The following is a 24,171-nucleotide window of genomic DNA, read 5'->3' on the forward strand; positions in this document are numbered from 1 at the left end:
GTGGTTTCAGTGACCTTTCCCAACGTGCAACATGTGACTGAACTCTGCTAAAGCTTCTACACAGGGCACCTGGGTGGCTCAGTCGGTTAAGCGTCCGACTTTGCTCAGGTCACGATCTCACAGTTTGTGAGTTCGCCCTTGGTCAGGCTTTGTGCTGACAGCTCAGAGCCTGGAGCCTGCTTCAGATTCTGTCTCCCCCTTCTCTGCTTCTCCCCCATTCATTCTCTCTCTCTCTCTCTCTCTCTCTCTCTCTCTCTCTCAAAAATAAGTAAACATTAAAACATATTTTTAAAAGCTTCTATATAAACTTTGAAAATTCTATCTGGCAGGTGCGGGGACCTACTTGTCTTGCAGCGGAAGGACACAAGCCTTGTAAATAGATCCCCTTGCTTGTTAAACTTGCCTACCTACCCATCTAGGGTGGCCTGCCTCTGTCTTCCCTCTCTCCTTGCCCTCTGTGTACTGGGCAGTTGCAGATTCCTTCTGAGAACCACCAAGGTTGCAAGCCAACAAAAGAGGGAAGGTAAGACAATTAACAAACTGCTTTATCAAGCCAGGTATCACCCTGGCTCAATGCAGCTTAAATTCTGCATATTAATTTCTGGGAGTCGGTGGAGAGCACATACCTCTGTGTTACCACACCCAAAGGGTATTAAGTCATATCTAGTGGGTGAATTACGTGTGGCTGATCTTGGTGGGATCTCCAAGTTTTCTATAAGAAAAAAAGTAATAACAAGAAGTTAAATTTCTACTTACAATAAGATATAGGAGTGAGTCCAATTTAAAGAACCATGAGCTTCCAGAATAGAAAAGGAAGGCAAATTATCTTAATTCAGATTATTGTATGGTAATTGAAATTTTTGACTGGGTAATACTGGGTTCATTAAAAAGCAAACTGTTGGGGCGCCTGGGTGGCGCAGTCGGTTAAGCGTCCGACTTCAGCCAGGTCACGATCTCGCGGTCCGTGGGTTCGAGCCCCGCGTCAGGCTCTGGGCTGATGGCTCGGAGCCTGGAGCCTGTTTCCGATTCTGTGTCTCCCTCTCTCTCTGCCCCTCCCCCGTTCATGCTCTGTCTCTCTCTGTCCCAAAAATAAAAAAAAACAAAACAAAACAAAACGTTGAATAAAAAGCAAACTGTTTTGGAGGGGTGCCTGGGTGACTCAGTTGGTTGAGCCTCTGACTTCTAGTCAAGCCGTGATCTCACGATTGGTGAGTTCGAGACCAGCATCAGGCTCTTTGCTGACAGTTCAGAGCCTGGAGCCTGCTTCAGATTCTGTGCCTCCCTCTCTCTCTGCCCCTCCTCTGCTCATGCTCTGACTCTCTCTCCTTCAAAAATAAATTAACATTTAAAAAAATGAAAAAAAAAGGAAACCTATCATGGTATATTTCAAAATGCACAGCTTTCAGGATGCTGCTGTTATTCAGACTTTCAGAAAACTCTTGTTACTTGTGACTTAGTGTATCTCAGAATGCAAAGTTTTTAGAAATATGTTTTCTGAATTACAATATATACTAATAGTGTCCAAATGGCTGGGGGAAAGGAAAATATATTAATTTTTCTCTACTATTTTCTTAATGATGACAATATTTTCAAATGAGAAAATATAGTAATTGACATGTAATAGAAAATATTTACATGCTCTAATCTTCTGTCACAGCATATATTTTTAAATATTTTAAGTATGATGAAAGATTAACATTTAGGTCAATATGTAATGCTGAAATGGCAATATCCATGAAAATAACTCATTCGGGTGATTACAGGATGAACAAATAATATTTATAAAAAGCTACTTTGCTTGTGGCTAAATTAGCTCGTGCACGAGCCCTGAGAAGTATTGGCAAATAACTATTCCTCTGTCTGCTAAATAATAAATGTATTTTGCAATTACAATAGTACACTGGATTTAAGATAAAGTAAAATGTTAAAGAGAGAAAAATAAAACAAAAATGTACTCAGGAAAAATCTAGAAAACATGCTTCCCAATGCACCAAGAATATTTAAATTCTAGGTTTCACACACAGTGATTCCCTAGGTACTGTATTATCTTCCAAGTCCTCAGATGGTCTCAAAAATTTTACTACACGTAGGTTTCTTAACTATAAGCAGTAAAAAAGGGATTAACTCCAATGTCAGGCCTGCTCTTGTTTTGGTAAATTAATTTTTATGGGAACACATCCATACCCATTCACTAATGTTTGCCTATGACTGCTTTTGTGATACAATGGCAGGCTTGAGTAGTTGTGATAAGGACTGCAAGCCCAGAAACCTAAAATATTTCCCATATGGCCCATTACAGAAAAAGCTTTCTGATTCCAATTCCGTGTTAATGATAACAATTTTAAAACTGGTATAGACCATAGTAGGGCTGATTGAGAATGTCTAAGAAAAACTCATCCTCGGCTATTTATTTATTTACTTACTTACTTTTCTTCTCTGAAGGTCAAACAATATTACTTTATTTATACACTAAGATTTATGTTGCATAGGAGCCAGACTTTAAACTTTAATACCAACTGTTGTTCCAATGAGCTATTTTCATTATATATGAAATTACTTCTAAGTTTTAATATAGACGTATTAATTAGCTATTGCTGTGTAATAAACCCCCTGAAAACTCAGTGGCATACAAACATAAGCATAGTTAGGGGTCTGTAGGTCAGATGGCAGGGGTGCACATTGGGGTACATCTATGGATCTTTGGTGAATTTATGCATGTACTCATAGGCAGGTGCAGGTCAGCTGGGTAATGGGTAGGCGAGGATGACCCCACCTTCTCCTGAGTATGGGCTCTCATCCCATCACTTCTCATTGTTTGGCAGAGATCCCAGAGGCAACAGACACGTGAAAAGCCTCTTGATACCTTAGTTCAGAATTGAGGGTAAATTAGAGAATTGGAGAACTTTTGCAATCAATCTACCATACATGTTAACCATTACAACTAAAAGATTTTTGTAACATTCTGGGGGGGTGCAAAAAATGTACAAAATGTACAAAGTACATGCCAGGCAAAGAGTGTTAGAGAATTTGGACCATTTTTGTAATCAACCTACTACCAATGTCATAACTTACACCTGAATAATTTTACATCACTTTTTTTCTGGAGTAAGTAAATGTTTCACATTTCCTCATGAACTTGTTTCCCTTGAAATACTATGGTATTTTTGGAAATTCTAAACTAAATGTTTAGGATATTTGTTAATGGTTTTAATTCATAGATTTATTTTTTCCTTCTGTGATTTGAAAGGTAAGATTTTTATGCCACAGGTGAAACTTTTTAGAATTCAAGCTGCAGATAAAATTTGTCAAAACCATAGCTATCCACACCTTCAATCAAAATCTATCCCTTTAGCATGCTTAGGAAGCTGGGGTATTTCTAAAACAAGCAGATTATTGGGTTCTAGCCATGGAATTTTTATTTATTATGTCTAAAATGGAATCCTGCTTTTGCTTAAGAGCCATGACTCTAGAAGTCTAATATGTCTGAATACTTCATTTAGTTCAGAATAAAACTGTATTCAAGAAACATAAAACTTATTAAAGAGAGGTTCCGGAAGATGGCGGCGTAGGAGGACGCGGGGCTCACAACGCGTCCTGCCGATCACTTAGATTCCACCTACACCTGCCTAAAGAACCCAGAAAACTGCCAGAGGATTAGCAGAACGGAGTCTCCGGAGCCAAGCGCAGACGAGAGGCCCACGGAAGAGGGTAGGAAGGGCGACGAGGCGGTGCGCGCTCCACGGACCGGCGGGAGGGAGCCGGGGCGGAGGGGCGGCTCACCGGCCAAGCGGAGCCCCCGAGTCTGGCCGGCAAAAGCGGAGGGGCCAGACGGACTGTGTTCCGACAGCAAGCGCGACTTAGCGTCTGGGAGGTCAGAAGTGAACAGCTCTGCTCGGAAAGCGGGAAGGCTGGAGGACAAAGGGAGGGAGAGCTGCCGAGCCCCCGGACGGCAGAGCTCAGCTTGGCGGGGAACAAAGGCGCCAGCGCCATCTCCCCCGCCCATCCCCCAGCCAAAATCCCAAAGGGAACCAGTTCCTGCCGGGGAACTTGCTCGCTCCCCGCAAACACCCAACTCTGTGCTTCTGCGGAGCCAAACCTCCGGCAGCGGATCTGACTCCCTCCCGCTGCCACAGGGCTCCTCCTGGAGTGGATCACCTAAGGAGAAGCGAGCTAAGCCTGCCCCTCCAGCCCCCGTGCACCTTGCCTACCCACCCCAGCTAATACGCCAGATCCCCAGCAACACAAGCCTGGCAGTGTGCAAGTAGCCCAGACGGGACACGCCACCCCACAGTGAATCCCGCCCCTAGGAGAGGGGAAGAGAAGGCACACACCAGTCTGACTGTGGACCCAGTGGTGGGCTGGGGGCAGATATCAGGTCGGACTGCGGCCCCGCCCACCAACTCCAGTTAAACACCACAGCACAGGGGAAGTGCCCTGCAGGTCCTCACCATTCCAGGGACTATCCAAAATGACCAAACGGAAGAATTCCCCTCAGAAGAATCTCCAGGAAATAACAACAGCTAATGAACTGATCAAAAAGGATTTAAATAATATAACAGAAAGTGAATTTAGAATAATAGTCATAAAATTAATCGCTGGGCTTGAAAACAGTATAGAGGACAGCAGAGAATCTCTTGCCACAGAGATCAAGGGACTAAGGAACAGTCACGAGGAGCAGAAAAGCGCTTTAAACGAAATGCAAAACAAAATGGAAATGACGACGGCTCGGATTGAAGAGGCAGAGGAGAGAATAAGTGAACTAGAAGATAAAGTTATGGAAAAAGAGGAAGCTGAGAGAAAGAGAGATAAAAAAATCCAGGAGTATGAGGGGAAAATTAGAGAACTAAGTGATACACTAAAAAGAAATAATATACGCATAATTGGTATCCCAGAGGAGGAAGAGAGAGGGAAAGGTGCTGAAGGGGTACTTGAACAAATTATAGCTGAGAACTTCCCTGAACTGGGGAAGGAAAAAGGCATTGAAATCCAAGAGGCACAGAGAACTCCCTTCAGACGTAACTTGAATCGATCTTCTGCACGACATATCATAGTGAAACTGGCAAAATACAAGGATAAAGAGAAAATTCTGAAAGCAGCAAGGGATAAACGTGCCCTCACTTATAAAGGGAGACCTATAAGACTCGTGACTGATCTCTCCTTTGAAACTTGGCAGGCCAGAAAGGCTTGGCACGATATCTACAGTGTGCTAAACAGAAAAAATATGCAGCCGAGAATCCTTTATCCAGCAAGTCTGTCATTTAGAATAGAAGGAGAGATAAAGGTCTTCCCAAACAAACAAAAACTGAAGGAATTTGTCACCACGAAACCAGCCCTACAAGAGATCCTAAGGGGGATCCTGCGAGACAAAGTACCAGAGACATCACTACAAGCATAAAACATACAGACATCACAATGACTCTAAACCCATATCTTTCTATAATAACACTGAATGTAAATGGATTAAATGCGCCAACTAAAAGACATAGGGTATCAGAATGGATAAAAAAACAAGACCCATCTATTTGCTGTCTACAAGAGACTCATTTTAGATCTGAGGACACCTTTAGATTGAGAGTGAGGGGATGGAGAACTATTTATCATGCTCCTGGAAGCCAAAAGAAAGCTGGAGTAGCCATACTTATATCAGACAAACTAGACTTTAAATTAAAGGCTGTAACAAGAGATGAAGAAGGGCATTATATAATAATCACAGGGTCTATCCACCAGGAAGAGCTAACTATTATAAATGTCTATGCGCCAAATACCCGAGCCCCCAGATATATAAAACAATTACTCATAAACATAAGCAACCTTATTGATAAGAATGTGGTCATTGCAGGGGACTTTAACACCCCACTTACAGAAATGGATAGATCATCTAGACACACAGTCAATAAAGAAACAAGGGCCCTGAATGATACATTGGATCAGATGGACTTGACAGATATATTTAGAACTCTGCATCCCAAAGCAACAGAATATACTTTCTTCTCGAGTGCACATGGAACATTCTCCAAGATAGATCATATACTGGGTCACAAAACAGCCCTTCATAAGTTTACAAGAATTGAAATTATACCATGCATACTTTCAGACCACAATGCTATGAAGCTTGAAATCAACCACAGGAAAAAGTCTGGAAAACCTCCAAAAGCATGGAGGTTAAAGAACACCCTACTAACGAATGAGTGGGTCAACCAGGCAATTAGAGAAGAAATTAAAATATACATGGAAACAAACGAAAATGAAAATACAACAATCCAAACGCTTTGGGATGCAGCGAAGGCAGTCCTGAGAGGAAAATACATTGCAATCCAGGCCTATCTCAAGAAACAAGAAAAATCCCAAATACAAAATCTAACAGCACACCTAAAGGAAATAGAAGCAGAACAGCAAAGGCAGCCTAAACCCAGCAGAAGACGAGAAATAATAAAGATCAGAGCAGAAATAAACAATATAGAATCTAAAAAAACTGTAGAGCAGATCAACGAAACCAAGAGTTGGTTTTTTGAAAAAATAAACAAAATTGACAAACCTCTAGCCAGGCTTCTCAAAAAGAAAAGGGAGATGACCCAAATAGATAAAATCATGAATGAAAATGGAATGATTACAACCAATCCCTCAGAGATACAAACAATTATCAGGGAATACTATGAAAAATTATATGCCAGCAAATTGGACAACCTGGAAGAAATGGACAAATTTCTAAACACCCACACTCTTCCAAAACTCAATCAGGAGGAAATAGAAAGCTTGAACAGACCCATAACCAGCGAAGAAATTGAATCGGTTATCAAAAATCTCCCAACAAATAAGAGTCCAGGACCAGATGGCTTCCCAGGGGAGTTCTACCAGACATTTAAAGCAGAGATAATACCTATCCTTCTCAAGCTATTCCAAGAAATAGAAAGGGAAGGAAAACTTCCAGACTCATTCTATGAAGCCAGTATTACTTTGATTCCTAAACCAGACAGAGACCCAGTAAAAAAAGAGAACTACAGGCCAATATCCCTGATGAATATGGATGCAAAAATTCTTAATAAGATACTAGCAAATCGAATTCAACAGCATATAAAAAGAATTATTCACCATGATCAAGTGGGATTCATTCCTGGGATGCAGGGCTGGTTCAACATTCGCAAATCGATCAACGTGATACATCACATTAACAAAAAAAAAAGAGAAGAACCATATGATCCTGTCAATCGATGCAGAAAAGGCCTTTGACAAAATCCAGCACCCTTTCTTAATAAAAACCCTTGAGAAAGTCGGGATAGAAGGAACATACTTAAAGATCATAAAGGCCATTTATGAAAAGCCCACAGCTAACATCATCCTCAACGGGGAAAAACTGAGAGCTTTTTCCCTGAGATCAGGAACACGACAAGGATGCCCACTGTCACCGCTGTTGTTTAATATAGTGCTGGAAGTTCTAGCATCAGCAATCAGACAACAAAAGGAAATCAAAGGCATCAAAATTGGCAAAGACGAAGTCAAGCTTTCGCTTTTTGCAGATGACATGATATTATACATGGAAAATCCGATAGACTCCACCAAAAGTCTGCTAGAACTGATACATGAATTCAGCAAAGTTGCAGGATACAAAATCAATGTGCAGAAATCAGTTGCATTCTTATACACTAACAATGAAGCAACAGAAAGACAAATGAAGAAACTGATCCCATTCACAATTGCACCAAGAAGCATAACATACCTAGGAATAAATCTAACCAAAGATGTAAAAGATCTGTATGCTGAAAACTATAGAAAGCTTATGCAGGTAATTGAAGAAGATATAAAGAAATGGAAAGACATTCCCTGCTCATGGATTGGAAGAATAAATATTGTCAAAATGTCAATACTACCCAAAGCTATCTACACATTCAATGCAATCCCAATCAAAATTGCACCAGCATTCTTCTCGAAACTAGAACAAGCAATCCTAAAATTCATATGGAACCACAAAAGGCCCCGAATAGCCAAAGTAATTTTGAAGAAGAAGACCAAAGCAGGAGGCATCACAATCCCAGACTTTAGCCTCTACTACAAAGCTGTCATCATCAAGTCAGCATGGTATTGGCATAAAAACAGACACATAGACCAATGGAATAGAATAGAAACCCCAGAACTAGACCCACAAACGTATGGCCAACTCATCTTTGACAAAGCAGGAAAGAACATCCAATGGAAAAAAGACAGTCTCTTTAACAAATGGTGCTGGGAGAACTGGACAGCAACATGCAGAAGGTTGAAACTAGACCACTTTCTCACACCATTCACAAAAATAAACTCAAAATGGATAAAGGACCTGAATGTGAGACAGGAAACCATCAAAACCTTAGAGGAGAAAGCAGGAAAAGACCTCTCTGACCTCAGCCGTAGCAATCTCTTACTCGGCACATCCCCAAAGGCAAGGGAATTAAAAGCAAAAGTGAATTACTGGGACCTTATGAAGATAAAAAGCTTCTGCACAGCAAAGGAAACAACCAACAAAACTAAAAGGCAACCAACGGAATGGGAAAAGATATTTGCAAATGACACATCGGACAAAGGGCTAGTATCCAAAATCTATAAAGAGCTCATCAAACTCCACACCCGAAAAACAAATAACCCAGTGAAGAAATGGGCAGAAAACATGAATAGACACTTCTCTAAAGAAGACATCCGGATGGCCAACAGGCACATGAAAAGATGTTCAACGTCGCTCCTTATCAGGGAAATACAAATCAAAACCACACTCAGATATCACCTCACGCCAGTCAGAGTGGCCAAAATGAAGAAATCAGGAGACTATAGATGCTGGAGAGGATGTGGAGAAACGGGAACCCTCTTGCACTGTTGGTGGGAATGCAAATTGGTGCAGCCGCTCTGGAAAGCAGTGTGGAGGTTCCTCAGAAAATTAAAAATAGACCTACCCTATGACCCAGCAATAGCACTGCTAGGAATTTATCCAAGGGATACAGGAGTACTGATGCATAGGGGCACCTGTACCCCAATGTTTATAGCGGCACTCTCAACAATAGCCAAATTATGGAAAGAGCCTAAATGTCCATCAACTGATGAATGGATAAAGAAATTGTGGTTTATATACACAATGGAATACTACGTGGCAATGAGAAAAAATGAAATATGGCCTTTTGTAGCAACATGGATGGAACTGGAGAGTGTGATGCTAAGTGAAATAAGCCATACAGAGAAAGACAGATACCATATGGTTTCACTCTTATGTGGATCCTGAGAAACATAACAGAAACCCATGGGGGAGGGGAAGGAAAAAAAAAAAAAAAAAGAGGTTAGAGTGGGAGAGAGCCAAAGCATAAGAGACTGTTAAAAACTGAGAACAAATTGAGGGTTGATGGGGGGTGGGAGGGAGGGCAGGGTGGGTGATGGGTATTGAGGAGGGCACCTTTTGGGATGAGCACTGGGTGTTGTATGGAAACCAATTTGACAGTAAATTTCATATATTAAAAAATAAAAAATAAAAAAAAATAAAAAAAAAACTTATTAAAGAACTTGCTGGTGGTACTCTGCTTTATATAAACCATTTCAAATCAGGGTCACTGTGTCAACCAAAAAAACATCAACCGCAGAAATCATAGGGGTATATCTAGAAACGACAGCAATTTATTTTGGAGCACTGCCTCTTTAATTAATACGGCATTGATATTAAAATGCAATCAGACTTATCCCTAGGTGGCAGTGCAGAAGATACTCTTTTCTATCGGAGACAGAAGGTAGTATTTTCTATCAAAGAAAGCTAGTGTCAGGGGCCAGAGCTCAGCGGGCAATGGGCGAACAGGAAGGGAACTTTGCCTAACTAACAGGATAATGGAATATGACAGCATGAGCAACAAAATTTGAATAGGATTTTATATTTCATTTAAAAGTTATTTCCTCATTTGTTCTTTTAAGTTTGCCTTATTTATTTATTTTGAGAGAAAGAGAGAGAGAGAGAGAGAGAGAGAGAGAAGACAGAGAGCAAAAGAGAATCCCAAACAGGCTCCACATTGTCAGTGCATAGCCCAACATGGGGCTCAAACCCAGGAACCACGGGATTATGGCCTAAGCTAAAATCAAGAGTCAGACACTCAACTGATTGAGTCACCCAGGCACCCCAAAAATTGTCTTCACATTTGATACTCAAAACAACACAAATGAAATAGTTGCTATTGTATTTTCACATAACAGATGGGGACTCTAAGATCACAGTGTTTCCAGTAAGTGCTTGCCCAAGGTTCCACAGTAGGAAAAAAATGCTCAAGACAACGCTCATCTTCAGACTCTGATTGGCTGAATTATATTGTGCCTGTAGTAAAAACCATAAGTGAACACACAAACAAAGTCAGGTTTATTTATTTAGCTTCGGCAAGGTTGAACACAATCCAGTGGAAATTGGAGCATCTCAGTAAGAGGGACTGAGAAACGCATTCATAGAGGGTTGTCTGCCTGGCTCAGTTGATGGAGCTTGCAAATCTTGATCTCAGGGTTGTGGGTTTGAGCCCCATGTTGGGTATAGAGATTACTTTAAAAAATCTTCAAAAAAAAAGGCATTTGTAATAAATTTGGGCCTATGCTAGATAATTCTATGGAAAGTGGTTTAAGGAAGCAGGAGCCAGTCCTGGACTAAAGTTATCAAAAGGAGAAGCAGGGTTACACTAATAATAACACAAATAATGATGCAATCAGTTATGTGTCGTAGAATTGATATATTACTACACATACATATGCCATAAATGTATGTATGATTCTATAAATAAAATTATATATTCATTATATATTTTAATGTGTATTTTCTATAAATGATGTACACTACATAAAATATGTCACTATTATAGGATATATTATGCATATTATAACATATAATATTAAAGTAGTATCATGGTTAATATGTTATTATTACTAACATAATTTTTACTAATATTTATCCCGGATGCTGAAGGAATAAAGTGAGGCTAGCAAGGTCATTGGTAACAAAACAAACATCATTCATGTCAGACAGAAGAATGAGATATTTGGGCATCTCTGTGGTTATGAAATGACCTCTTTGTCTCATTCCGTGTACTCGCAGAGTCATTTCTGTCTGCCTTGTTGATGCTGTGTTCAAGATCACTTGGGGAATATAAAGGTTTAGCTGCCATTTAATGCAAGCTAAGTAGTTTTTACAGATTCTTAATGGGTAAAGTACTTAAAGACCTTTCTAATAATAAACAAATGCAATAATAGAACCATTTTTATAAGGTAACAAAATACACCGGTTAACAGAACTCAATCAGATACAAATTATTTCGAGGAAGAAAAATTCTATGTACTACCTATCTTTTTTTGTTATCCGAGTGTAATTAACATATAGTGTGACATTAGTTTCAGGCGTATGATACAGTGATTCAACAATTCTATACATTATTCAGTGCTCATCATGATAAGGATACTCTTAATCGCATTCACCCATTTAACCCATTCTCCATATGCACCTCCCATCCAGTAACCACTAGTTCTCCATATTTAAGAGTCTGTTTGTTTTTTGTTTGTCTTTTTCTTTGTTTTGTTTCTTAAATTTCATGTATGCGTGAAATCATACGGCATTTACCTTTGACTGACTTACTTCATCTAGCATTATACCCTCTACATCCATCCATGTTCTTTGCAAATGGCAAGATCTCATTTTTTTTATGGCTGAGTAATATTCTGAGAGAGAGAGAGAGAGAGAGAGAGAGAGAGAGACATAGATATATACATAGATAGATCACATCTTCTTCACCCATTCTTCTACGGATGTACACTTGGGTTGCTTCCATATCTTGGCTATTATAAATAACACTGCAATAAACATAAGGGTGCATGTATCTTCTCAAATTAGTATTTTGTTTCTCTTTGTGTAAATGCCCAGTAGTGGAATTACTAGATCATAGGTAGTTCTGTTTTTAACTTTTTGAGGAAACTGCCTACTGTTTTCCACAGTGGTTGCACCAAACTGTATTCCCAACAGTGCATGGGGGTTTCTTTTCCTCCATATCCTCACCAACCCTCTTATTTCTTGTGTTTTTTATTTTAGCCATTATAACAGGTGTGAGGTAATATCTCATTGTGGTTTTGATTCGCATTTCCCTGATGATGAGTGATGTTGAACATCTTTTCATGTATGTTTGTCATCTCTGTGTCTTCTTTGGAAAAATGTCTTTTCATGTCCTCTACCCATTTTTAAGTGGCTTATCTGGTTTTTTTTTATGTTGACTTGTAGAATTTATTTATATATTTTGGATATTAACCCTTTATGGGTTATATCATTTGCAAATATCTCCTCCCATTTTTATGGATTCAGGTCTCCCATTTAGGTCTTTAATCTATTTTTAGTTTATTTTTGTGAATGGTGAGAAAAAGTGATCCAGTTCATTCTTTTGCATGTAGTTGTCCAGTTTTCCCAACAGCATTTGTTGTTTGCCTCCTTTATCATAGATTAATTGGCCATAAAAGCATGGATTTACCTCTTGACTCTATTCTGTTCCTTTGAACTATGTGTCTATTTTTGTGCCATGTACTACTTATCTTTAATGAAAGCATAGTAGCTTATATAGTTAGACCAAAGTTTAATTGATTTTCATTGTAACCAAGTACTTTGTGTTGTTGTTTTTGTCGTTTTATTGACACACATAGTCAAAGCAGATGCAAAGATGTCAGGGCCTGGATACCAGAAATAAGTAAATAAATCAAGGCTCTGTGGGGATGCCAATCAATTGTGAAGTTAAGAGTTTTTAAAAGGATGTTGTTAATGTTATCAAAGAGAGCAACATGACAGATACAAGTCAGAAAATCAGGAGCTTAAAATGAATGAACACTAAGCTAAGGCAAACAACATATGATGAGATGTTTCTTAAATTTAAAATTAACCATCTCACACTGAACATGATCAAAAAACAAAAACAATTATTATTTATAAAGACAAGCAAGAAAGTTGGCAACTGTACAAGAGAAACACGGTTCATAAAGAAGAAATTAATCTAATCAAAAGATCACCCACAAACACTCCTCATTCTTTGTATTATTCAACATACTAGACAGTTTGGAAAATTCTATTGTAATATCCAGATGTAAGATATTCTAGTGTTTCATGTCCCTGAAAGCTAGACTTTACTTTTTGATATCCTTCATCTTGCTCAGTTTCACACAAACTTTGATTTCTCTAAATAAAAACATTATAATGCATCAAATTAATCAAATCAAATAATTGAATCACTCAGAACTCTAATTACTTTGATTAGACCCTTAAATTATAAGGTAGCTTTTCATTATCTAATCAATTAATGTCACCTGTCTACAAAAACAAATAAATATGGAAGGGCATTTTAGTAAGTTCATTTTACTAAATGTATTATTGTATATTCATTAAATGATAATTAGAAAATTTCCTACGAAAACAACGTTATGTTTAAAGTCTAGAATTTTTGTGGAAAATGATCTTTCTTATTCTCTTTGGCCCAATACATTTTTGCTGACACTTGAAGAATCCGCATTTAGAAATAGTAACACCTAAGATAAAAACAAATGCTTAGGAGGCCAGTATTCCTTTATTTTAAGGAAAATAATATTGAAACATCCTGAAGCAAGTCTTGATGGTCTATGTTACAGGATATTTGACTTGTATACAAGAATAAAATTTGTAAGATGTGTTCTGTAGAATATAGAATAGCCTGATCTGCTACATCATCACAATATGAAATGCTTTTCAATTAAAAAAAGTCTCTATATTTTTACCAAAGAACATATGAAAGTTGCAATTAATAAAGAGTGGCTCACACCCCTAGCTTCACATAAGATCCACCTGTATTAATACTAATGCCCCACCCCACACACGCACACAAAAAAATGTTCCCAGGTGAACTCTGTCCCTTCCTAATTAATTTTGAAGAATGGAAGTGCATGTTATTCCTGATTTCCTGGTATTGACAATGGAGGGTTAGAAGCTGAGTTCTAAGGCATTAATTAGTCCATATTTTAATGTCAAAGGATCAGCTAGTGTGGCACCTGACAGCAGTCCAGGGGCTGTTGATACTTGTCATTTCAAGCAGGACCAGAGATAAAAACCCCACCTCACCCTCCTCACCTCTGCCAACCTCTGTATCAATCGACTGTTGTTCAACCTTACTGTTTCTCCTCTACTTTTTGGGGTATCGTATGCTATATTTCTTTATATTTTCTCCACCTATTTAATGCACATATTATTAAAATGTAATTTAAATCAAATTATGGCTTTATCCATCACTTTTGCTCTTGCTTCTATTCAATCCATGTTACTGAGTCTTACTCTATATTTTAGAAATGTCTTTGTTTACCCTTCCTCCTTTTTATTGGAAACTATCCATTTTCCCTCCTGTCTGGGGAGGGTAGTTAGTGGTAAATTCTATTCTGTTATCTAAAAATGTCCTTATCTTCCTTCTTTCCTAAAAGATCTTTTATCGGGAATAGAATTCTAGATAAACAGATATTTTGTTTCGCTAATTCAATATAGATGTAATTCTATTATGTTCTACCTTCCCCGTTGCTATTGAGAGGCTGTTAGTCTATCCATACTCTGAAAATGACCACATCTCCAAACTTGTCCACCAGCTTAACATCTTCTCTTTGGCTTTGCTCCTCTACAGTTTCTCTGGGATGTATCTAGGCTAAGATTCGTCTGTGTGTGTGTGTGTGTGTGTGTGTGCGCGCGCGCGTGTGTGTGTGATTCTGAAGTTTTAGCTTCTTCATTCCTTTAATTTTCTAGATCGTTCTAGATGTCCAGAGATCCAGATCACCCTGCTTCTTATTCACCTTATTTGCTTCACTATATTAAGCAAACTCTAAATGTTATCACTGCCATATATGGTACAATTGACCATAACGTCAGAATTCAAGGTTTCTGGAGTGTGGCAGAAACCCTCTGAGTGAAAGTTAGTTCTGGCACTTGCTTTCCTCCCAGGGATTTTGCTTTCACTATGTTTTAGATCTGAAAATTTCTTATTTTAATGCCCACTGATCAGTACACTCTTCTTCTTTAAATGTATTTTATCCCATATATTACTTGTTTTAATTTGCAGGGTCACTGAAAATATCAAATACAACAATGCATAGATATTTGAGAACCAGGAGACCCGACTCTTTATAAAGAGGATTATGATAAAGAGGAAGATAGGGACTCCCTATGTGAGGAGGCAGAGCTTGCAGGGTGTTTAAAGCTCCCTTCCCCTTTGCTCCTATTTCCCTCCATGGGCAGATAAGAGACAGGGCAAGGTGCTGTGTTAGACTTGTTCTCCTTCATTCAAAGTCCTGACTTAAGACTTCTCCTGTAGGATAACGATGGTTCAGAACAAAACCAACAAGAAGGAATGTTCAATCACACCATATAAGTAGAGTCCATTGTTTTCATTTTTCCCTTCCCAAAATACAACCCTAGGAGAAGTCAACAGAGAAGAAGCCTGTGTGTGAGATACATGAATCCACATCCCCACCTCTACTGCATCACAGTCTCTCCAAACCATGAATCACAGAGGCACCTTTGAATTAAAAGTGAGACTGAATAAAAATGCATTAAAATTGAATCAAAAGTGAAATGGAATCTCCTAATAATTAAACTACCTAAAACTGTGAGATTGAACTGAGCTGTTGCCTCCTATCATTTGGTTTCTCAGAGTTCATTTCATATTTCCGTGTGCAAATCATTGGGCTGACTTGGATTAGGTGCCTATCCCATGGTCAAGGTGCAGCGAGCATTGACACTGATTCTCCTACCAGGAGTACATGATGTGGGGAAGGGGTATTTCAGTAAGGGGATAGCTCCATAGCCACAAAAGACAAAGGGAAAGAAATCATGGCAGACAGGAGCTCCACATGTCCATGACAGATCACATTAAATTAAGATGTTACTGGAATATGGAAAAGGACAGTAAAGTTTGTTATATAGAAACAAATATAGATATAGATATGATATGATGGGGGAGTAATATGGCTGTACACAAAAGGGACTCCAAGATATTAGGGACTTATAAATTTAAACATGAAAGTAACTTGGACAAAATTGTGAATAGACTAGTTTGAAAAAAAGCAAAGTCCAGATTTTTTAATTTATTTATATTTTTTAATGTTTAATTATTTATTTATTTATTTAGAGAGAGAGAGAGAGAGAGAGAGAGGGAGAGAGAAATCCCAAGCAGGTTCTGCGCTGTCAGCGCAGAGCCTAACGCGAGGTTGGAACCTGTGAACTGTGAGATCATGACCTGAGCCACAACTCTCAAAGGTGCCCCTCAAAGGTCCAGATTTTATATGGGATGTTAAATTTGTGATGAGTACATTAAGAAAAAGAAACAAATGCATCTTTGGGGATAAAAAATGCAAAAGTTGGGACACCTAGGTGGCTCAGTCAGACTTGGTACTGGCTCAGGTCATGATCTCACGGGCTCATGAGTTCCAGCCCTGCGTCAGGCTCTGGAATGACAGTGCAGAGCTTGCTTGGGATTCTGTCTCTCCCTCTTTTTCTGCTCCTCCCCCACTCATTTTCTCTCTTCTCTCTCTCTCTCTCTCTCTCTCTCTCTCTCTCTCTCAAAATAAATAAACTTTAAAAATGCAAAAATTAAAATGGCTATCTATCTTACTGTCTTTAAAATCACATAAATAATGACAGTAGTTTGGTTTTTTTAATATGACATTTATTGTCAAATTGACTTCCATACAACGCCCAGTGCTCATCCCAACAGGTGCCCTCTTCAATGCCCATCACGAATGCCAGTAGTTTGAATAACTATATTATACACAGGCATATACACAAATGTGTGTTTCTGTGTTTTTAAGTTAGGATTACACATTTCCTATGATAAAATACAACTTTCTTAGAAGCAAAGAAATTATTTATCCTGAATAAGTAAATATTTCAATGCTATAGCTATTAATAAATAAATTGATTGATTAATTAACGTTAAATTGTGTAGGAGTTCTGATTTGACCTTTTTAAGCAGGTATGATCAGTGTTCTAGAAAACTGGTCATTGGCAAATAATAGAAAATAGAAAAGAGTACTTTGAAACCCATTGTATTTTGTTTATTTTATTTGATTGTCTCCTTCCCACTCTTCTAAGGCAGAACGGAAGAGCTCTTTCCCGATGTCAGCCAATAGCAGGCATTTTGCCAGACAGGCAGAGTGGAGGTAATATCATAAAGGGTAATGACTAAATTTATTCTAGAGCCTCTGCTTCTATAGCTTTGGAAAGAAAGTGATTCATAGCTGAGAAATCAGAATAATGCAATCAAAAATCCCTGTGGTACCATTCTTGACCTTTAAAGCCAGTACACATTTGCAGAATGGAAAATTGAGCAGGAAGCATGCTATCAAACACTTGCCTAGTGGTGGTTGGTGCTTCACCAGCTAGACAGTGTTCCTTATTAATATTTCAGAACCTGATGGAGCAGGTGCCCTTTGTAACCAAAGATCATATCAAGAACCAGAAAACAGAGTGCCTTGAAGGAAGTCAACCCCAAAAGTACTAACCTAGTTACCACAGAATATTTTTTTTAATTTTTTTAACGTTTATTTATTTTTGAGACAGAGAGAGACAGAGCATGAACGGGGGAGGGTCAGAGAGAGAGGGAGACACAGAATCGGAAGCAGGCTCCAGGCTCTGAGCCATCAGCCCAGAGCCCGACGCGGGGCTCGAACCCACGGACCGCGAGATCGTGACCTGAGCTGAAGTTGGACGCTTAACCGACTGAGCCACCCAGGCACCCCAAGAATATTTTTTTTAAAAAACCCAACTTGGAAATATTTTTGAGAAACGTTTCAGAAAAAAACTTTTCAAATGGTGGATTTAACTCAGAAGCTTCAAAAGCTGTCATGTATTAGGTATTGAACTGCAAGAACAGAAAGACATTGATGCTGATATATGTACAGAAGTTTCTTTTGTGTAGATAGATGATGTTACGAATACTTGCGAAACTAGAAAACATGCTCTTCCAAGGTGCATGCATCTGGAACTAGAAAGCTAGAAACCGAAGCCATCCTTTCTTTCAATTTCTACTTCTCACTGGATCATCTAATGAACTCTCCTAATTCTCGCCAAACACAAACTTGATGAGCTTTGCCTTTGCTTATCTCCAATGTTTCAGCAGGCCATCACATCCACTCTGGCTTTATATCTAAAAGACCCTCAACACTTAATATAACCTAATTAGCCTAGACTCTAAGGTTTCTAGCCCGAATCCTTGCAGAGTCAGAAAGATTCACCCATCATACCATATAGATTAGGTTTCTTGGGTCAAAACTCCACTCCTATTATGCTGTTAAAAGAGTTACATGCTTTAAAAAAGTGGTAAAAATAGGTGCAATTTCATTTGGCTACAGATTATATACTACAAAGGGAGTATAGATAGGGAAGCACTTGTCAGCTTCTCTGCCAAGCTTAACAAAGTAAAGTAGATTTAGGGTAGAAAAGAGATGACTGGTTTACCAGTCTAAATCCAGTGAGGTAATTTATTTTACAAATCAATGAGGAGGTATGTTGTGATCTCCAAAGTAAACACTCTGAAAATATGTATAGAAGAAGTATACTCCCTTGACTTTTTGTCTTTTTTAAGGATTATGAAAAAGAAAAGGAAAAAAGGTGGAAGGTGGCCCAATCGCTTTCGGAGAGTCCCTAGTCAAATTAGCAAATCCTTTGGAGAAAGGAAAAGCATGGTGGATCATCAGGAAAGACATGCTTTCTGAATGTAGATACAAGTAACAAGACCTTCAAAAGCAGAGTCTGATTGTCTTAGAGATCCACAGATTTTAATAATTCTCACAAACTAAGTCCATATTCCTGAGTGGGCCTCCAAAGTCCTCCCCACCATCTGGCCTCCACGAACTTTCCAACTTCAACCTCAGCCTTCTCCTCCTGACTGCCTGCTGCACTGACTCGTTGTTGGTCCCTGTATGTAACATGTTCTTCATGCCTCCCTGGCCTGGAACACCCTGCCCTTCCCCTTCTATGTGATGAACCCCTGCTCATCTGGTCAACAGAAGATCAAACCTTCCTTTCTGTAGGAAACATTCCCTGACTCCCACAGAAAAGCCTAGATGTTTCTTCATCCATGATTGCCACAGTGCATTTCACATAGCATTTAGAAAACAAGGATGTATTTCTTTCTTTTGTCTTTATGTCTCCCTATAAAAAAATTTCAAAGTCATTGTATAATTTACAGCTGACCATAATAACCAAAAATAATGAAAATATTAAAATAATGGTTCAGGTCTTCATCATTCCCCAAAATAGCTGTCTTTTTAAAAAACGTCTTCTCAATTCTTGAACAACTTGTTATCAAATAAATAAATAGAGCATACAGTATGTGTTCAACTGATGTCAAAACAGTGACCCCTGTTCTTTATACCTACCCATGCCCTCTCACCCTGAGCAACCTGACTTTAGAATGACCCTGTGACCTGCCTTAGCCCTTAGTGTTCATTTCTGCTGTCTCTCTTGGACCCCTGCCTGTAATGAGAAATAAACCTGGGCTAACTTTCTAGGGCCTGAGGAACCATATGGAGCCGAGCAAAGGGAAGTAGGCCCAGCCTAGGTACTCCCAGACCAGTGAGCTCCTACGAATCCAGCCACAGACTCATGACAAGCCCAGCCCAATCATAAAACCATCAAACCAAAGTAGGCACATGTGTGATACTAACTTTTTATGTTTGGAGCCCCTAAATTGGGGGGTGATTTATTGCTCAAAATAACTGACACAGAACACTGCAGAATTTTAAAAAGAAAACTATCCCCTTACCTTAGGATAGGGAACACATGCAGCAAAGATCAAAATTGTATTTAAATATTTTATATAGAATAACAGATAAAAGAATCAATATAAACCGGTATCTTTTTTTTTTTTTTCAACGTTTTTTTATTTATTTTTGGGACAGAGAGAGACAGAGCATGAACGGGGGAGGGGCAGAGAGAGAGGGAGACACAGAATCGGAAACAGGCTCCAGGCTCCGAGCCATCAGCCCAGAGCCCGACGCGGGGCTCGAACTCACGGACCGCGAGATCGTGACCTGGCTGAAGTCGGACGCTTAACCGACTGCGCCACCCAGGCGCCCCTAAACCGGTATCTAAACTAGGTTAAAAATCATATATTCTTTTTTATGGAAATATTTTTGTCACATTATTTCGTGAAAAACAGTTATCACTACATCGGGGTTTTACGTTCACATAAAAATAATCAAGTGTCATAATAAAAGTACTTTCTTCATAAGAGCGTAAACACTTATATCAATATCCCATTTTTTTATACTGCCATCCAGAATCCAATTTTCTTGTAAAGTTATATTTAGGCTCACAAAAATGATTGAAAATGTATCTTCCTCATTTGATTGCCTGGCTTTGCCATTTCTAAAAATGAAAACTAAAACATTAGCATTGTTCTGCTCCTTTATCCTATTTTTTCTTTTCAATCTCTTGGATGAAGGACTTATTCAGATCAATATCCATGATTTATAAAGCTATTTCATTATCTGTAGTATTATTTGAAGATTAATAATCCTTCTCTTAAAATATTACTATCTAGAAACAAAGGTGAGGAAAAATCTGTTTATCTTATAATAGTAAATGTCACCACGCATAGCTAAAAAGAGTTCATTTGAATCATGCTTTCTATTTCAGAGACTATAAAAGTCACATTTACTTTGTACTGTATGGGGACTTCAGTATTAATTTGATTAACTCCCTGCATTAGTCTTTTGTTTTTTAAATAAATCATAATGCATCTCCTTTTTCCTAAAGGAAAAGGGCAGAGATTCAAGGGCCTTGGCAAAGTTTTTTAAGATTGGAAAGTTTAGGGGTGCCTGGGTGGCTCAGTCGGTTAAGCGGCCGACTTCGGCTCAGGTCATGATCTCGCGGTCTGTGAGTTCGAGCCCCGCATCGGGCTCTGTGCTGACAGCTCAGAGCCTGGAGCCTGTTTCCGATTCTGTGTCTCCCTCTCTCTCTGGCCCTCCCCCGTTCATGCTCTGTCTCTCTCTGTCTCAAAAATAAATAAAATGTTAAAAAAAAATTTAAAAAAAAGATTGGAAAGTTTTAAAGTGTAAGGACGTCAAACTAGATATTTCTGAATAATAATATTTATGTAGTAGGTGGAATTTGGAAAACTCAGAGCCAGGTATGAAAGAAAAAATGTGTAACTATAGAAGGTTTTACACTGCACTTAACTTATCCTTAAGGCTTCAATCACAGACTGCAATGATTATCACTTATCCGTGGGATCTAAAAAAGCCAAACTCAGAAACAGAGAGTGCAATGGTGGTAACCAGTAGGCAGGGGTAGGAGAACTGGGGAGATGAGTACAAACTTGTGGGCGCATGGATGGCTCAGTCACTTAAGCCATCGACCCTAGATTTCGGCTCAGGTCATGATCTCACAGTCGGTGAGTTCAAGCCCCGCACTGGGCTCCACATCGACAGCACAGTCTGCTTGGCTCTCTCTCCTCCTGTCACTGCTCCTGTTTGTGTTCTCTCCCCCTGCCCCCGCTCTCTCAAAATCAATAAATAAACTTTTTAAAAATCACGTAACTTAAAAAGAGCACAAATTTGTAACTACTAGATAAATAAGTCTGGAGATCAAGGCACAGCTTGGTGATTATAATCAATAATACTGTATTATAAACTTCAGAGTCACTAAGAGACTAAGTCTTCATGGTTCTCACCAGAAAAAAAGAAATGATAATTATTGATGTCATAGAGGTGTTCTCTAATGCTAAGGTAGTAATCATCTTGCGATATGTAAATATCAATTCGAAACCTTGTACACCTTAAACTTACTCAATGTTTTATGTCTATTATATCTCAATTTTAAAAATTGTCAGTCCAGCTCTGATCTCTTTACTGAGCTTTAAACCCAAGCATCTAATTATCCACCAATCATGAGTACACCAATTTGAGTACACTACAGATCAAACAAACCAAACCTTCCTCTTCCCCACAAGCCTTAATTCTGTGAGCAACATCGTGATTCTGTTCAAACACTCTGTTCATACCACAAACCTGGGAAGTAGCCTTGACTGTTGTTTTCATCAGCGTCTACCTTCTCTGTTTGAAGTCCTGCTATGTGTATCTCATAATTACTTCTCAAACTTGTTTGCTTCGCAATTTCATTGATCTAATTTAGGCTAAAATCATATCACCGAAATTCAAGCCACAGTTCTCCAAATGACCACTTGACTTTTATTGTAACCAAATCTGAATTCCACCATTTCCAGACCAGTGGATTTGGTGTTTTAACAAAATCCACCAGGGCCTGCATATTCCATGTCCTGATAACTCTCCATGTCCTTAACTCTCAGGGCACTGTGTTAAGCTACTCGCAAGTTCCATAATTCTGTCTCCTATGCGGGACTTTGCAAATTCAGTTTCTTCTTACTGGAACACTCTCACATACTCCTTCGTTCCTTGGAAAAATCCTACTTGGTTCCAGATACCATGTCCTCCCGGAAGTCTTCCTTCATGCATGAGATTGCATACGGACCTTCACATTGTCCCCAGAGCGTCCTGTGTTTCTCTCACATCACATCCCCACTCTCTTGCTTCCTTAACTGTATCTCCAATTAAGTCTTAGAGACTACAACTTTTTATCATCCAGCATATTAATAGCATGGTAATATCTCTAATGCTCGGCGAAGTTCCTGGCTCATAATGAAAGAAAAAGTCAAGTTGGATAAATCAAATAATGAATAAAAAATATAATAATTTAAGTGGATAACCCTGATTTGTCCACTGAGTATTACATTCCCCGTGTCAATTTGTTACACTGAGTATTTTTCTTAATAAACCCTACAAGATTAAGTATACTGGGTGAACCAATAAGACAGATTGTTATAGTAGAAAGAATCCTGAATCAAGTCAGGATACAGGAGATCCAGTTTTGAGATATGTTTACAGCTGTGAAACCATCACCATAATCAAGACAGTGAACTTGCCCAAACCTTATCAAATTGTACACTTAAAGTAGTGTAGTTTAACGTATATCATACATACTTCAATAAGGTGTTTTTTTAAGAATACCATTAAATTGGTCAAGGGAAAACAGTGAATACATGGGAGCTTTAAACATGATACATCAATATATAACGTGCATTCATTCATAGAGACAATCAGATGGCAACGGCATAACAGAAGAGTTGAATTGTTAAAAATACCACTCACCTTGATTGAGTACACGGTATGTTTCTTTCCACCATATACTCTTCTGTCCATCCTCTCCTGTAAAAGGTATCATAGCAATGCAGAGAAAGACACTTAATGTTTTCTTTGCTACCAAAGAACGTGTTGTAAGCCACTCCATGTGGTCAATCATGTATTCCATTAAAATTAATTAAAAATAAGGAAATAGTGAAATTGCACTTTAGACTTTTGGAGCCGAAGAGAACCTCACAGACAATCTGGTTCAGAGTCCTAATGTCACAGATGAGCAATCTGAGATCCGGAAATTGCCTCAGCTCTAAAAGGCCACACAGTGGGCAGTTGGAAATAACATTCATATCACCCATTTCAGAATTCCCCTGTAGAAGGGCTCCTGGCTGACTCAGTAAAGCATGTGACTCTTGACCTTGTGGTTGTAAATTCGAGCTCCAAACTGGGTGTAGAGATTACTTAAAGAAATAAAATCTTTTAAAAAATAACAAATTCACCAGTAGAACGCATTGTCAGAGTTCTTTTTTTGTTGTTCTGAGTAGTTTTTTGATACAATTCCTTTTAGGGGAGAGCAGGCAAGGGCAGAGGGAGAGAGAAAGTCTTAAGTAGGCTCCACACCCAGCACAGAGCCCAACATGGGGCCTGATCCCAGGACCCTGGGATCATGACCTGAGATGAAATCAAAAGTCGGTCACCTAACCAACTGAGCCACCCAGGTGCTCCTCAATACTGTTTACCATTTAATCAAATTCTGTATCAGCCATCTTCCCCAAAAAAAGAATACAAATAATATATCACATGAGGAATTTAATTCTCTTCACTTAGGTGAAAATTAAGGCTACTTCTTGCTGCACACATCCATTTTCACCACTGCCTTACAGTTTCTCTCAGCCCCACCAATAGAATTACCCTGCTGAACTTGTATTCTTCTGTAAATGTAAATTATTATATTAACATGGTAGGTGATTGGCCAGTAGAAATATACATAATGAAATTTTGGATTAG

The 24,171-nt window shown here is 38.8% G+C and overlaps 1 long non-coding RNA gene across 1 annotated transcript; it reads right to left on the minus strand.

The window, feature by feature from the left end:
* Positions 1-423: 423 nt before the first annotated feature.
* LOC125934710 (uncharacterized) lies at positions 424-23,238 on the minus strand. Its single transcript, XR_007461499.1, has 3 exons — positions 23,179-23,238; positions 627-712; positions 424-483 (listed from the first exon to the last, which is right to left on the minus strand). It is a non-coding gene; the product is annotated as an uncharacterized LOC125934710 (long non-coding RNA).
* Between the last annotated feature and the right edge of the window lie 933 nt (positions 23,239-24,171).

Source organism: Panthera uncia (assembly GCF_023721935.1).
Source record: "Panthera uncia isolate 11264 chromosome A1 unlocalized genomic scaffold, Puncia_PCG_1.0 HiC_scaffold_17, whole genome shotgun sequence".
NCBI classification, from domain to species: Eukaryota; Metazoa; Chordata; class Mammalia; order Carnivora; family Felidae; genus Panthera; species Panthera uncia.